We start from the raw sequence: 14,647 nt of genomic DNA, 5'->3' as shown, positions 1-14,647 counted from the left end.
CTAGCAATACAGTATTTCAAGTCAAAAACCTTCCTGATGCACTAGGACTTATCTGAAATCTGCCTCTCATAACAAAGCAAAATTTGCAGGAGCTTTTCAAAACTGAAATGTTCTTTGTTTGCTGTTCTCGCTGCTGTTCTCTCCCTGTCAGCTCTAGGGAAATTTTGAAAACTTCTATCTCCTTGATTCTGATGTAGATTATAGAGTGGGAGGTGTTGGTACTACAAAAACAAAGTAATTGCTTGCCTACACTCTAATGAAAACTACTGCATGAAACATGACTGTCATAAGTGATGATGGCATTATCTAAAGCATTTGGGTTTATATTTGATTTTAGTGACTGTGCTGATTATAAAATAAAGAGTTCAATTCTAATGATATGTATGCATTCACTGGGGAAAAAAACAATTCACTGCCACTGTTCCCTTTTGCACTGATATTTCTGAATCAAATAATCGCTATGAAATGTTGGCCTACTGCTCTTCTGGATGGGCAAATTAAGAATAACTCCAGAGAAATCTCTGAAACCAATACAATACTAATTTATCTCAATGTCTGTTCACACATGTTCCCCCTCCCAATTTTTTTTACTTCCTTCCTCAATTTTATTCCTCACTACAATTTGAGTTGGGGCAGTTTTGGACACCCATACCCAACAAAACAAAATTATCTCAAATATTTCAAGGGAAAAAAATATGTAACACTACATCAAGAAGCAAGAGCAGTCTTATATGGGAGTAAAACAGATTTATGTTTCATTCTGCTCCAAATGGCCTTCCTTTAAAAATGGCATCATCCAGCTGGGACTGAGCTTTACACAGGATAGACTCCATCTCATCTTCCCTGTTCTGTAGCGACTATTGTTTTCAACATTAAGGTTAAAGTTTTCTGAGAGTCTTTTCAAATGTTTCTGAACTGGGGATATTGTGGGTTTTTTTAAATTGAGAGCTTTCTCTCCCCTCTGAATTTGCTACTGCACATGGCCCTAATGTGCTCATCTCTTTCACTGTCTCTTTTTGCATGTTTCCACATTTGGCACTTTTCTTGCAGTTCCAGTTCCTGTGTTGTGTGGCTACAGGAAGAAATCATCTTGATGTAAATTAAAAATAAACAAAATGTTTTATCTGTCATACCTACAAAGAATGGATGGAAAAGTAATTCGGGTTCATCTTAAAATTTTAAAACTCACTACTGATTTTGAAAGTCAGCATGTTTTGGAAACATAATTATAAAGCAAATTTCATAATTTCAAGAGGAGGGTGAAGATATTGAAAAAGGTCCTGGATCTGATTACAAACTTACAACTGCACTATCAACCATCAAAAATATTCTGGTGTTTACTTCCTTCCCTAAAGAGACTCTAATGCCAAACCTATTTGTTTCTAAGCAAGGATGAGTACAGGAGAATTCTGTATGGATTCTCTTAATGCATTATTTTATTATAAGATTCTAAATGTTAAGCTTCCTAATGGAGCTCTCACACTACTGTATGAGGCACTTTTTTGTTTTTTATTTATCCTTTCACTCTAGAGCACAAAAAACTTCTTTTTTAGAAGATAAGAAACACAGAGGGCATTTTTCATCAGATCAAAAGGGTTGAAATACTTTATACTGTCACTCCTCTGTCTGCTGAAGTTTGTCTGTGGTACTTCAGAGTCTATTATAGGGACTTATAGATTATAGGGATTATACAGACTATACTTTAGTCTGTAGTGGGATAGCTTCCCAAAATGTCCTTCCAGTTTTCCATTTAAGAGATGTGTGGGATGAGTAGATTTTGTAGCTGCTAAAGCTATTTATTGTTTATCTGAATGTGGATTATATTTTGCTGCCTCTAAGAAGGCAGTCATGGAAAGAGATAATATAATCAATTAATATTTATGAATGGATAGTTTTCTTATAATGGTGAAATCGATACTTGTCCTCAGAACAGTTTGTTTTACTTCTAAAACAAAACAATAAGCAGGATCACCAGAAAGCTTTTCAGATTCCACAAATAAAAAATCTGCTCTATTTTTATCTAGATTTTTGAATCTTGTTCTTGAGCCAGTTACAGAGTGTTCAAGGAAGTTAGTTAGTTAACCTCTAGTTTTATCATATTCTCCTTGGTTGTGCAATTCATTTAAAGACCTATTCCATATTTCACTGAAGGTTATACACATAGATGTGGTTATGGATATGTGCATCTGTGTGAGTATTTATGGAATTGTCAGCCTTCAGAGAATTGCCTGTGATGTACACAGATTTATTTATCTGGTTATTTGGAGCATAGTTTCAAAATAATTGCCAGGTGAGATTGAGATTTTATTGCTGGTACTCTCTATTTCACAGCTTTGCTGAAGTGGTTTAATTATCAGCTATTAGAGGTGATAATTCATGCACCAAATCTGAAGGGAGCTTTAAAAAAAAAAACAACAAAACCCTCAGTATACGCCTTCAATGCTAAAGAGAAGAGTTCTGTGTGCTATTTATACTGCTTAAACTTGCTTTTGCCATAGCAAATAAACCATGATGTAGCGCTGCCTTCTTTTTTTTTTTTAGTCATTTTATCCTTCAAGTTGTGCTCATTGGCTGTGGTTTTGTCCAGGGCTGGCTGCTGGTGGGCTGTGTGACACCACAAATGGAGCTGCAGTGAGTGGAGACACGGGCTCGCTGCTGATGGCTCACACCGCCCCCAGGGCAGAGCTCGCCTGGCAAAATCCCAGCTGTGCCCTGCCAAGGCCAGACCCAGGGGATGGATGCCTCCTGGTGCTGGGGCTCAGGACTGATGGATGCACACCACGTGCTGACCCTTAAACCCTCCTTCAAGGATAAAGTACTTGGGCAAGGTGTTAGGCTGAAGCTGTTGGATATGGGGATAAAATGGCACCACGGGGGAAATGGCACCCCCATGGGAAGACTGTCTTGTGGAAAGAGCAGAAATGTAGATGTACTTTGGACTATCCTGAAATTATGATACCAATTCTTATTCACCCTGCGTGGAACCATGTTAGTCTGATGTTTGTGAAGTTAAAAATAATGCCATAATCTTACATATATAATCTGTGTCTGATGTGAGGTATTGATAACATCTAGTACATTGGTAGCATAATACATGTCAATAACAACTTTTTTCTTTTTTTTCTTTTTTTTTTTTTTTTTTGTCCAAGCAAAGCTGAATGTCTTTGAATCCAAGGCTTCTGAAACCCAGGTGACTCAGGCATCTTGTTTTTCTTTTGTTTGTTTTATAATGCTGTATGTACCCTGAAGATGAAATCTTTCCTTCTGTTGCTTGTTCCTGTCTTGTATTCTTTCTCAGACTTTCTTTATTTACAAAGCAAATAGAAAATCTGTTTTGAGAGCGAAGGAGCAGGGTGAAGGTCTTTGTAGATTACAATTACTTCAATTAAATTGCTTTCTGTGTTAAAATAATAATGCTTTGCATTAGAAAGTGTCTTACCTGAAGAAAAGTTGTTATTTTTTCTCTGCATTTTGATGTAGGCTTATATAAGCATATGAAGTAGCAAAATTATCACTATGGGTAATATCTTAAAATTCTTAATTAATTTTAAATGAAATTTCTTCCATTCTAAGCTTGCATTGGGAAAAAAGTAAATCTCAAACATTGCTCCCTTATTTTTGCTGAAATTTCAAATATCAAAAAAATGCACTGAATTAAGAAGAGAGAAAAACACTAAAACCCAACCATGAAGTAGAAAAATTAGAAGTAGTTTATACTTAAAGAAATACTTTAATTAGTAAGAATAAGATAAAAATTAACATAGAAGAAATAGAATGAAAAAGATACATGAAAAGGAATATAACTTAAATGTATTATTTATGTTAAAAAGGGAAGTAATTAAAATTAGAAAGCCAGGGAGATCACATGACTTCAGTTTTAAATTTATTGATATTACATGTCAAGTTTTTTTTTTAATTATACATATTTCAAACTCTCAAATTTTTCCTGGTTTTCTTTGGTTTCTTGCATTGTAAAAGGAAATTACAACTCCCCAGTCAATTTTTTAAAAATTGTATTTCAAACTATGGTTTAAAACAATATTCCCTATTTCTCAGGTTATTCAGTCACAATCACTGGAATTGTGTGTTGCCATGTATTTGTTCTCCTGACTAGCATTTGCGAGAAGGAGGCTGCACTGAATGCCCTAACACTGCTCCAGTGACACCATGGACTCCATCATCCTGGAGTGGCAATTGAGGGAACTATTGACAGGCCAGAGGAAACGCCACAGCTGACACATTTCTTTAGTATCATTGAAGACAATGAAGCAAATTATGCCCTTGATACAAAACATAAATTATGTGCTCTGGATTTTGTTCCTATGGATTCGGTTAAAAACCTTGTCCATATTGGATGATAGTACTCTGAATGTGTTGTAAAAGGGTAGGGAAAAGGGAAGCAGAGGAAAAGTAGATATTTTTTGGGGTTCTTCTTGGGATAAAAATACATTTTTATTGACTCATTTTACCTCAGATGAGTATGTTGAGAGAATTTTTAGTTTAGCTTCTTACTGCAGCAGATGGGGATCCCAGCTGCTTGTTTCTTTCCATCCTGACAATCTGGTTATATCAGTTTTTCCAGCAGCTTGCATGTCGAAGGCTTAATCACAAAGAAAGAGGCTAGAAATATCCCTTCTTTAGAAAACAGAGCTGAAGATAGAAATCAATTTCCACCTTTTCTCCTGTCTTGGGTCACTGGTAGTGGTGATCCCCACAAAGGGCAGCTTTGCTAAGGGCAGGGTGACCAGAGAATGCCATGGACACCTCACTTCTCATCAGGCAGCCTCTAGTCCTCTGCTCCTACAAAATATAGGTGACCATCAGTCAAAGAGATTTCCCATCAGACTGGGACAAAGCAGGATTTCCAACTCTAAGTTGAACCTTGAAAATTTTCTCAGCTTTATAAAGTTTGAGGATTTTATTTAATACTAAGTCAAGGTAATTGGACAATGTGAACTTTATGGCTCAGCCTCATAACCCAAAAGCTGTAATGACAATTTATTTAGAGGGAGATCTGATATTAAATTGTAGCACTGATGGCTGTGACTCCCTTAGCAATTGTCTTGAGAAACTTTACTTTTGGGATTGTTCCTAACCTAATGAGGCAGAGTCTAGATGGCACTGAATCAGGGAGAAAGACAACATGAATTATTGAATGATTTTGAAGAGTGAAAGAAGAAAGGAACAGTGAAAACTTTGGAAAAGCTAGATAGTCACACTGAGAGTGTCTTCTCTGTCTAGTAAAATAGACATATAAGAAGAGAAAAAACCCAAACAACTGCAGGACTATTTTCATGAAGCTTTGTTGAGCAGAAGTTCAAAGTATTATAGGTAGGGTCTTGAATCCTTCTTTAGCTACACATTCAAAATGTAGTGAAAATTCTAAGGAGTGAAATTTAAAAGGTTTGTTTAATGAAATGTTTTCCATAGGACCTTTGCAGAAATGGGAGGAAAACCAGCATTAACTACAGTAAGAGGAAAGATTTGCAATTAAGTAATTTATCTAATGATACAAAGAGATCTCTGTCTCTTCCATTATATTCTCTTTTCATACTAAGCAAGACATTCAAACCAAGCCTTTTACAGCAGGTCATGAATTTTAAAAAAAATCCCATTTTTGAAACATTCAACTAGCATAAAGCATTTGAGATCTGCTTTTTGAAAGTTTAGAGGAGTCACTGTTGTGAGTTAAATTGACAAAATTTGTTTCTTTTCCATGGCAAATTCTGTGCTGTGTCTTCTGAAAATATCAGGTGATAGCTACCTTAAAATGGGCATACAAGGCTGGTGGAGATTTTGACCTTTGTACCTCTGTGCTGCTACTGCAGTGTGTTCAGCTCCCCAGTACTGAGAGCTGGCTGGCACTGCAGGCAGGAAGGAGCAATCCTCTCTGCAGAAAGTGTTTGAATATTGTGGAGCGTGGGGCCACATATTAAACAAGTCTCCATCTCCATAACACTCTGCTTCATCTTCTCTGAGAGGTATATTGGGCTGTAACTGGATGGATGTTACTGCTGCGAGTGCAGAGCGAGCGCTAATTCCTGAGGGGGCTCTTGGTAGCCTCTTCAGAGCTGTAGTAAATAATGGCTAAGTCCATGAATTACACAGAGTTAATGCACTGAGCCTTGTGTTCTCTATATGCCTTGTCTTGCATTGTAGCTGGTCTGCTATTTACTGTATACTCTGCAGTTTCAAACAATGTTTAAGCAATCTTTGGCTATGAAGAATCTGCTCTGCTCTGCTCTGTTTGCTGGACCCCAAAGTGTGGACTGTTGCCCAAAACCTGACTGAACTATTCAACATCCTTTACTTTTTCAGCCTGGGAAAAAAATCCCATGGGAACTGCTTTGAGCCACAGTCAAGGCCGGTTTTCTTGTGCTATTTCACCACTTCCAGTTCTAACCTGAAGTAGAAAACATGTTGGTGCATGAAAATTTGAAGATGATTTCCAAACACTTTCTCACTAGCAAAGAGTTGCAGTCTGAGCTCAGATTAGATTCAACTGCTCTGTTTATTTGTCTTAGTGAAAGATATGTCTCTTCTTCTAGCATGATAAATCCCAACAAAGGGAAACACAATCTCCAAAAGCAGAGCCTGCAATGGGAATCACCTTACCTGACTTTATCAGTTATCTTCTCCAGGTTGTCTACATTCCATCTGCAAGCAAAGGAGAGAGGGAAGCATTTCTAACAGCTGATTCATCCCATCCTGACTGCTTAATGCAGGTGAGTCAATTGCCATCTGGATGTGCCTGCAACTGGCTTTTTCTCCCTGCACAAGCTCTAGAGGGAACCTAGATAATCAGTTTAGACTAGACAAATTTCAGATGAACGAAGATAAGTGTGATGACTCCTATCCTCAGGTGTGCATCTGTGTGAGAGAATAAGCATAGGTGGAGGGAGAGATAAAAGATGGGCACCATTTAAACACAGTGTGAGGGTTATCTTACAGTGTCTCTGTATGTGTTTGCTTATCTACTCTCTGTGTGTGGTTTTGTTAGTGTGATTTTCTTTTGCTTCAGGATAACCACAAAAAGGGGTGCAGAGCAAATGATGTTTCTGATCAGCAATAGGTAACACTGCCAGCCACTGGATCCTGCTGAATATCCACCCAGAGGATCACCAACAACTTGGAAATCTCATGAGCAATACTTCAAAGCATAGACTGGCATCATGTTGCATGGTGCCTTAAGGGCTCAAATGGTTTGGAAGTGAAATCGCTTCCATGGTTTCTGTGATTTGCATGTGAAATTGATTTTATTGGATTTATTTGATCAGGAAGCACAAGTGTTTCCCCAAGGAATACAAATAAACATGTTACTGGAAACTGAGTAGATGTGATAACTATAAATCTGGGAAGCAGTGGCTGAATGTTAGCAAATTTTACATAACTGCAGTTATTTTATAAGGTTTTGATTTCCTGTATCGGTTCATGTTAGAGAAAAACACAACACTTTGAAAGGACAAATTGAATGAAATTCTGCTGGATGCCAAATCCCATCATTTTTAGAAGTACATTCCTGGCTTTGAAATCTATTAATATTTTGTACTTGAAACCTAGAGACATTGCTTCCTCTGACTGATTAATAATTTTCTTTGAAATGTTAGCATTTATTATTTATCACTGATCCCTATTTAAAAGCCCATTTTTCTCCTTCTGTTATGACAGTGGAAAACTCAAATCTATTACAGCAAGCCTGTAGTCCTCAGCAGCTCTAATTGCTTGGCTGTGGCCTGTACCCCCCTTGCAATGCAGTGTCTTTATGCAGACAAAATGAAGCAGTATCAGTTCCTGATGCCCCTGTGTGGGGATGTCACACCCCTTGAATTGAGTTATGTGATCCTTGGCATGTCCCCTCCTCACCTCACACCTTCTGTGATGTCTCTTGTGACCATGTTATCAACTTAAATATCCTGAAAATTAAACTCTTTTTCTCCTTCTCATTTCATAGAACAAGTAATGGGAACTTCAAATGCCCACTTGTTGTGGGTTCTCATAATGTCTGTGTGGCTTTGTCTTTTTTTAAAGCCCATCAGCTCTCCTGGAGCTGCAAGGAGAGGCCAGCCCCAGAGGTCACTTTCAAGCAGATCTGACTTTTAATGGCAGAAAAATAAGTAGAGTATCATTCTTATAAAAAGGCATTAATCTCACCTAAATTTAGTTGGTAAAAATTAGGTTTCTGGTCCTAGCCTGTCAGCCAGATCCTTTTCTGGTCAGTGGAGAAGGACATGCTCTTCCAGAGGCTGATTTAGTAAGACAAGTCCTGTTCTTGTTTCTTTGTCAAATTTTTTTTTGAGATAGGAGTAATTTTTTTTAATCATAGCTGTCTACCAGTTCTCTGTGCATGATGATAAAATTATGACAACCACTATAAAACAAATTATTCAGCCCAGTGTTAGTTCTTATATATGAGTTTGTTCTAAGGAGGAGCAAAGTTTCTAAAGTTTCCTAAGTTTCTGTGTTACACAAATCCTTCAATACGATGTGCAGAAATAAACTACAGGTGATTAGAATCTAAATTATTTCATTGTTTAATATTCAAGATGAATTACATTCTTGTGTTTAGATTTCCAGTTTAGGGGGGAAATGACTATTATTTGAAAGGTCCAAAATCAAGGATAAGGTAGCAAGCAAAGTAAAAAATTCTAAAATAAAACACAGTTATTTAATAGAAAGAATTTTGGTTTGGAAAAGTATCATTATTTGCATATTTTTTTCTATTCACATAAGTGTACAAAAACTCAAGAAAATATTCTTATTAGCCAGGTTGGGGAGTTCTCACATAAGAATTGGTATTACTTTTTGTGGCTGTTACAATGTTTAATTGGTGTATGTAATTTTAGTTGCTTGGTAACAACAACTTAAGAATTTCCACATTTCTGTATGTTTAAAATCTCAACCTAAAAATCAGAAATCTCTTTAGAAAAACATCCAAAGCAAAAAAGAAGACAAGTAAAAGTATTTAGCATTTTGTTCTAATTTCCCAAAGCAAAATTAAGCAGTGTAACTCTATTATTTTCATAAAGGTTGGTTTGTTATTTTTTGTTTTTGGTTTTGGTTATTTTTTGTGCAGGGAGAAATTTTATGTTTTCACCAATTCCAGTAAATTTGCTTGCCTTGGAGAGTCTTGATCTTCACCCAACAAGTAGAAAAGAGCTCCTCACTCATTTCAGCTGAAGGCAACTATGGTTGCTCAGGTCATGGGCCATGGCAGCAAATCACTAACTGTTGTCTGCATATACCTGGAGTTATTTCTGACTTTTATTGCTTTGAACTAGAAGCATTCACATTTTTTTACTTTGTTTTTCTCCTGTAAAATATTCCTTCTAATTTTCCCTTTCCGTGCCATGCAATGTTTTTGCTTGTCTGCTGGAAATCCTTGTGAGGAAGAGGGTCCATGATACTGCTTTTTCATACTCCTGTTACTATTTGCCTAAAGCCATGTGCTCTTGCTCACCTTAAACCTCATTTCTAAGTCTTAGAGGGTCTTTGCCGTATCCATCAAAAAATGTTCTGGTCCCTGAATAGAATTTTGAGACACCATGGATGTAAATAATAAATGTCTTTTATCTTTACAGAAAGTCACTAATCTTATGGTGGTCTTTGCTCACCTTCAGATCCAGCACTGCCTCATCCATCAAACTGTTACCTACCCTCATGTTTGAAAGGAAAACCCACAGAAAACTAATCATCAGCAAAACCCTCTGTGAGAAACAGAATGACATGAGCCTCACAGAGCTGTTGGAAAACAAGTCCGTTGCTTTTGTTGAGTTTCATCTATACTTAGCATTTTTGCCATGACTAATCCATTCCTTCACTCTAAATTTGCCATGGCAAAGCGACACGTCTGGATCTTTATACTGAACAGCAAACACAGCTAAACCCTTCACATGTGCTATCAGGGAGCTGCTTGCTTTCGCCACCAGAAAGGTCATGCCAGAATGGTCAGAATACAGAACAGCCTGGGATAGAAGGACGTGACATATTGTTATGCAGAAATCACCCTTATCACTTGTGTATGAAATTGCAATGTCTATATGTATCACTCTCTAAAATAAGACCAAACCATATGGAGAGATTTTAACCTCCCATAACAAAATTGCATTACAGCATTGTAATTCTCATCCTCTTTTAACTCTTGCAGTTATTACAGTTACATGCACAAACACTCTGCAATGTTTCTTCTTCCTGTTGCTTAGCTGGGTTTTCAGTCTCATAATTCTATGAGTATAATATCACATAAAACTCCTTAAACTTGAACCAGCAAACAACAGAAGGAATCTAATGTTTAACCACTTACACACCCATGATAGAAAATCAGAAAAAAATAAACAGATGTGGTTATTTGGCTTTCCATTCGTTCTATTTTTCCAGAAAAATGCAAACCATGATCCTGGACACTTCTGTGGTTTCTTGGTTTGACATATGTTCCCAGTTTTTGTGAGAGAAACCAAAGTACAAATGAAGTTCATTAGACTGTTTATTTTGAACAGTCCATTTCTACCCAGATTATGGAGAAAAGAAACTCTACTCCTAGTGTGTAGCTGAATACCCAAGCCAGACTTTTACAATGTGCAGAAGTTTGGACTTTCTTTATGACCTTTCTCTTGATTAAGCTTCTGTGATGATAATGAGAGAATAAATCACCTCTGTTAATTATGAAGTACGAGCACAACTACTTAACTCGCACAGCAGAACAGAACAAGGGCACAGCCTAATGTTTCCTGTGCCTTAGAGATACTGTCAGCTTCCACCAAGACTGTGTGTCCTGGCAACAAACCCTTATGGGATGTGCTGTGCTCCTCCACGGGGAGCCCACCTTTCCCTCCTTGCTGCTGGGGACTGCACTCGCATCTTGTGATGGCTTGAAAACTGTGCAGCACCTCTAAAATGTGCTGTCACAGATGGTTCATTGGACAAGTCTCCTGCCCTGGCTCACAAGCAGAGGAGAAATTTATGTTTCCTACATTTTTCCTATAGCAGCTCAGCAGAGGTTAGGACAGAGCCCCAGGCATGTTCTAAAGCGTCACTAATGTTTTCCATATCTGCAGAAACAGGGCCAAGTCTGAGTCCCTTAGCAGTCCATGGTGAAACTCACTTTGAGTCTTGGGACAGATACTTGGCCTATGTTCCTTAGTTTGTGTTATTTTATCTGGTAGTCCCTTGTGCTTGAGGAATAAGCCATTAAGACTGGATTTATATATCAGCCAAGGAAGAACGAGAAGTAAGTCAGAATACAGAGAAAAAGGAGAAAAGAAGAAACAAAGCTCCAAAACACTTTATCATGGTATTGACAGCCTAAGGAGGAGAGAAATGGGGTAGCTGTGTTGTACTCTCAGTCCTGGAGGACAGAGTGAGGGAATCTGAGCATCAAGCTTGGCAAGGCTGCTCTGCATTGCTGCGAGGCAGGGTGGAGCATCCTGCAGTGGGTCACACGGTGAGCAGAACAAATTTGTAAGCTTCTTCTTTCTTCAGAACATACCAAACCAGTGAAAGCATGCATAGCCTTAAGCTCAACTGTCCATGGCAGTGAAATACTTTCTGTGATAGCTTGCTTTGCTTTCTTCGTTTTTATTTCATTTCCTGATGGTAAGTTTCAACTTAACAAAAACTATTACCTTTATTTAAATTGCATAATATGCAATTTTATAAATGCAGCTTCTCTAGGGTGTAGGAGAATTGACAAGGTCCAACTTAACTGGCCTGCTGCTGTAAGATATTGGAACTGGGTTGATTCTTATACACCAGAATAGCAAAGCTGAGATTGTGCTGCAGGACAGACAGTCCCTCAGGAGGAGGGACTTGGAGGCTGCCAGTGACCCTCTCCCTGCTGGCTTCCCTGAAAGTTACGTAGTGTGGTTAGTTGATTTTCCATAAAGGACCCTACATTCCTTAACATCTTGATTAGAGTACTGCAAATTGGGGTAAGGGGTATGTATGTGGGGGGTTTTGGTTTGGCATTTATCTTTTGCTTGAATAGATTTATCTTCTGTTTGGAGCTGCATAGCTCACTCAGAGCAAATCTATTCTAAGAGGTGGTTGCCAGGAATGCAATAGAGGATGTCTGTTATTCCTAGAATTTGTTACTTTCATTTGCCCAAGAAATTAGTCCTATCATCCAAGTCAATGATGATGCAGAGGGAACTAGGGGAATAATTTCTAGGGTTTTTAGATGTAATCAAACTATCATAAGCCTCAAGATGACTGGTTCCTCCAAATGCATAACTTTTTGGACTTGACTTATGGCACTGTCCTGGCTCAAGGAGGGAAGTCTGCTCAATGCATAAAGGCTTCTCAGAAGAGAAGTTATCTCCAGCCATGTGGGAAGGTGTCCAAGGGTGCCAGTTGTGTGGCCATGGGTCCATGGAACACTGCCCCACTCTGAACTGCAATTCCTCTGTCTTCACTAAGTTTCTATCACTCTCCGACCATCCAAGTACTTCAGTTAGATCTATTTGGGATGAAAAGTATGGGAGTTTTTTTCCCCCTCTTTCTTTAAGCGTGCATGTTATTTTGTGTTCCTGTTAGAGAAGGCAGATGGAAAGATTTACGCCTTGCACTTGAAGCTGAATGTGTTGACATTTACTGTAGACCTTAGAGACTTTATGTGTCTTGACTGTCTCAGACTAAGCTTGAAGGAAGTCCTTTCCTAGATAATCTTTGCCTCCTCAGAGACTGAACTCTGCTCCATTGGGACAACTGAGCTGATGCCAGATTGAAGTTGTCTTTTTCTCTGAAGTTTGTACTGAGCAAACACTACAAATGAAGTTAATATGCCCAGAATCAACCCTACATATCCCATTGAACAGAATCATAGAAACATAGATTGTTTTGAAGGAAACCCTAAAGGTAATCTTTAGGGTTTCCTTCAAAAAAGGAAGGAAACCCTAAAGATCATCTGGTTCCCACACTCTTCCATGGACACCTTTCACTAGAACAGGTTATTCAAAGCTCCATCCAGCCGGGCCTTGAACACTCCCAGGGATGGAACATCAATATTTCTCTATTCCAACATCTCATCACCCTCACAGTGAAAAACTTTTTCTTAATATCTAATATAAACCTCCGCTCTTTCAATTCAAAGCCATTCCTCCTTGTCCTATCACGGCATACCCTTGTATAAAACCCCTCTCCAGCTCTTTCTTGGTCTCCCTTCAGGAAATGGAAGGTGCTATAGGGTCTCCTTGAAGCCTTCACCTCTTCAGACTGAGCACCACAGGTCTCTCAGCCTGTCCTCATTGGAGAGGTGTTCCAGTGATCATCCCCATGGCCCTCCTGTGGACTCACTCCAACACTGTATCTCCCAAAGACTTTAGACCTAGATGCAACATACCAGGCTGGTCTCAGCAGAGTAGAGTAGAGAGGCAGAATCATCTGCCTCAGCCTGCTGGTCACTCTGGTGCTCCCCAGGCTACAGCTGGCTTTCTGGGCCATGGGAGCACATTGCTGGGTCATGTCCAACCCGCCATCCACCCAGACTTACCCCAAATCTCAGAGCTTCCTTCAATCCATTCTCTTCCCAGCTTCATTTTGTGCTTGGGATTATCCTGACCCAGGTTTTGCAGGTGATCTTGTTGAGTTTCATGGGGTTCACATGGAGTTACCTTTTGGGTGGCTCTTAATAGAGACTATCTCTCCTCTCTGCTGATGTGCTGCATCCCAGCAATGTCATTTTTGATGTGGTTCATATTTGCATGAAGCCAGCAAATTTAGTTGCACAGGGTACCTCTGTTATGAGTTGAAAGCAGGCAGGGGTATAAGTTGTGGAGATTGTCTTATCACATTTGGGATTTTATTTTGCAATATGTGCTTCTCTAAACAAGCAGAGAGATTAATTTTCCTATGTGAAAAGATTTACTACCTGCAATATTGCATTGAAGTAGTAATATTTTTTGACCACTCATGGAGTGAAATATTTTCATTCATATTTTTAAAGGCTGTGAGAAAGTCAGAAATCATGGCAATAAAATAAAGCTGTTTGTTATTCAGAGAAGAATGTTATTAATAGAAATATATTATGGATAAGGGGATAATTCTGTCACTGTACTAACTAAACATGCCTGTGTCAAGGGCAGGGCTGAGCTATCTTTTTTATTTCATGTTGTTTGTGAACCTCTATATAGCAATGTTGAAACAGAAATCTGTATTGCTTGTGAAGACAGACACGGACACAGGCAAAGGGATGAGAATTGATACCATGTTATGCAGCTGTACTTCAGTCTTTTCAAGAAAGGCTGCTTTTATAGCATTAAATGAAGTCAGCCACACCTTATCCTCTGCTCCTTAGGGCAAAGAGCCTGATGTAATTTGTCTGCATGGCTGGTGCTTTGGTCCTTGCAAAATGTGGTGGCCACTGAACACCTTTCCTGGGCCTCAGGCTCCCCAGTGCCCTCCCCTTCCCCCCAGAATTGACTGGGTCAGTGTAGCCCCAGCCCAGAGAGCCATGGGCAGCTTGTGATGACCTCCTGCCTGAACCCTTGGCCCTCTTCCCAGTGCTGATATAATTATTTTCAAACTTTCCAAAGTAATAGATATTGATTTTTTGCATATGCTTGCTATTAAAAAAAAATAAATTAAAGGCCACTGAATATGTGCCTCCTTTTTCATCCTCTTTTACATCATTGTTGTCAAGCTATATATTTTAGCT

The sequence above is a fragment of the Zonotrichia albicollis genome, chromosome 5, assembly GCF_047830755.1.
Source record: "Zonotrichia albicollis isolate bZonAlb1 chromosome 5, bZonAlb1.hap1, whole genome shotgun sequence".
Lineage (NCBI taxonomy): Eukaryota > Metazoa > Chordata > Aves > Passeriformes > Passerellidae > Zonotrichia > Zonotrichia albicollis.
The sequence above is the reverse complement of the archived record's forward strand: the minus strand, read 5'-3'. Positions refer to the sequence as shown.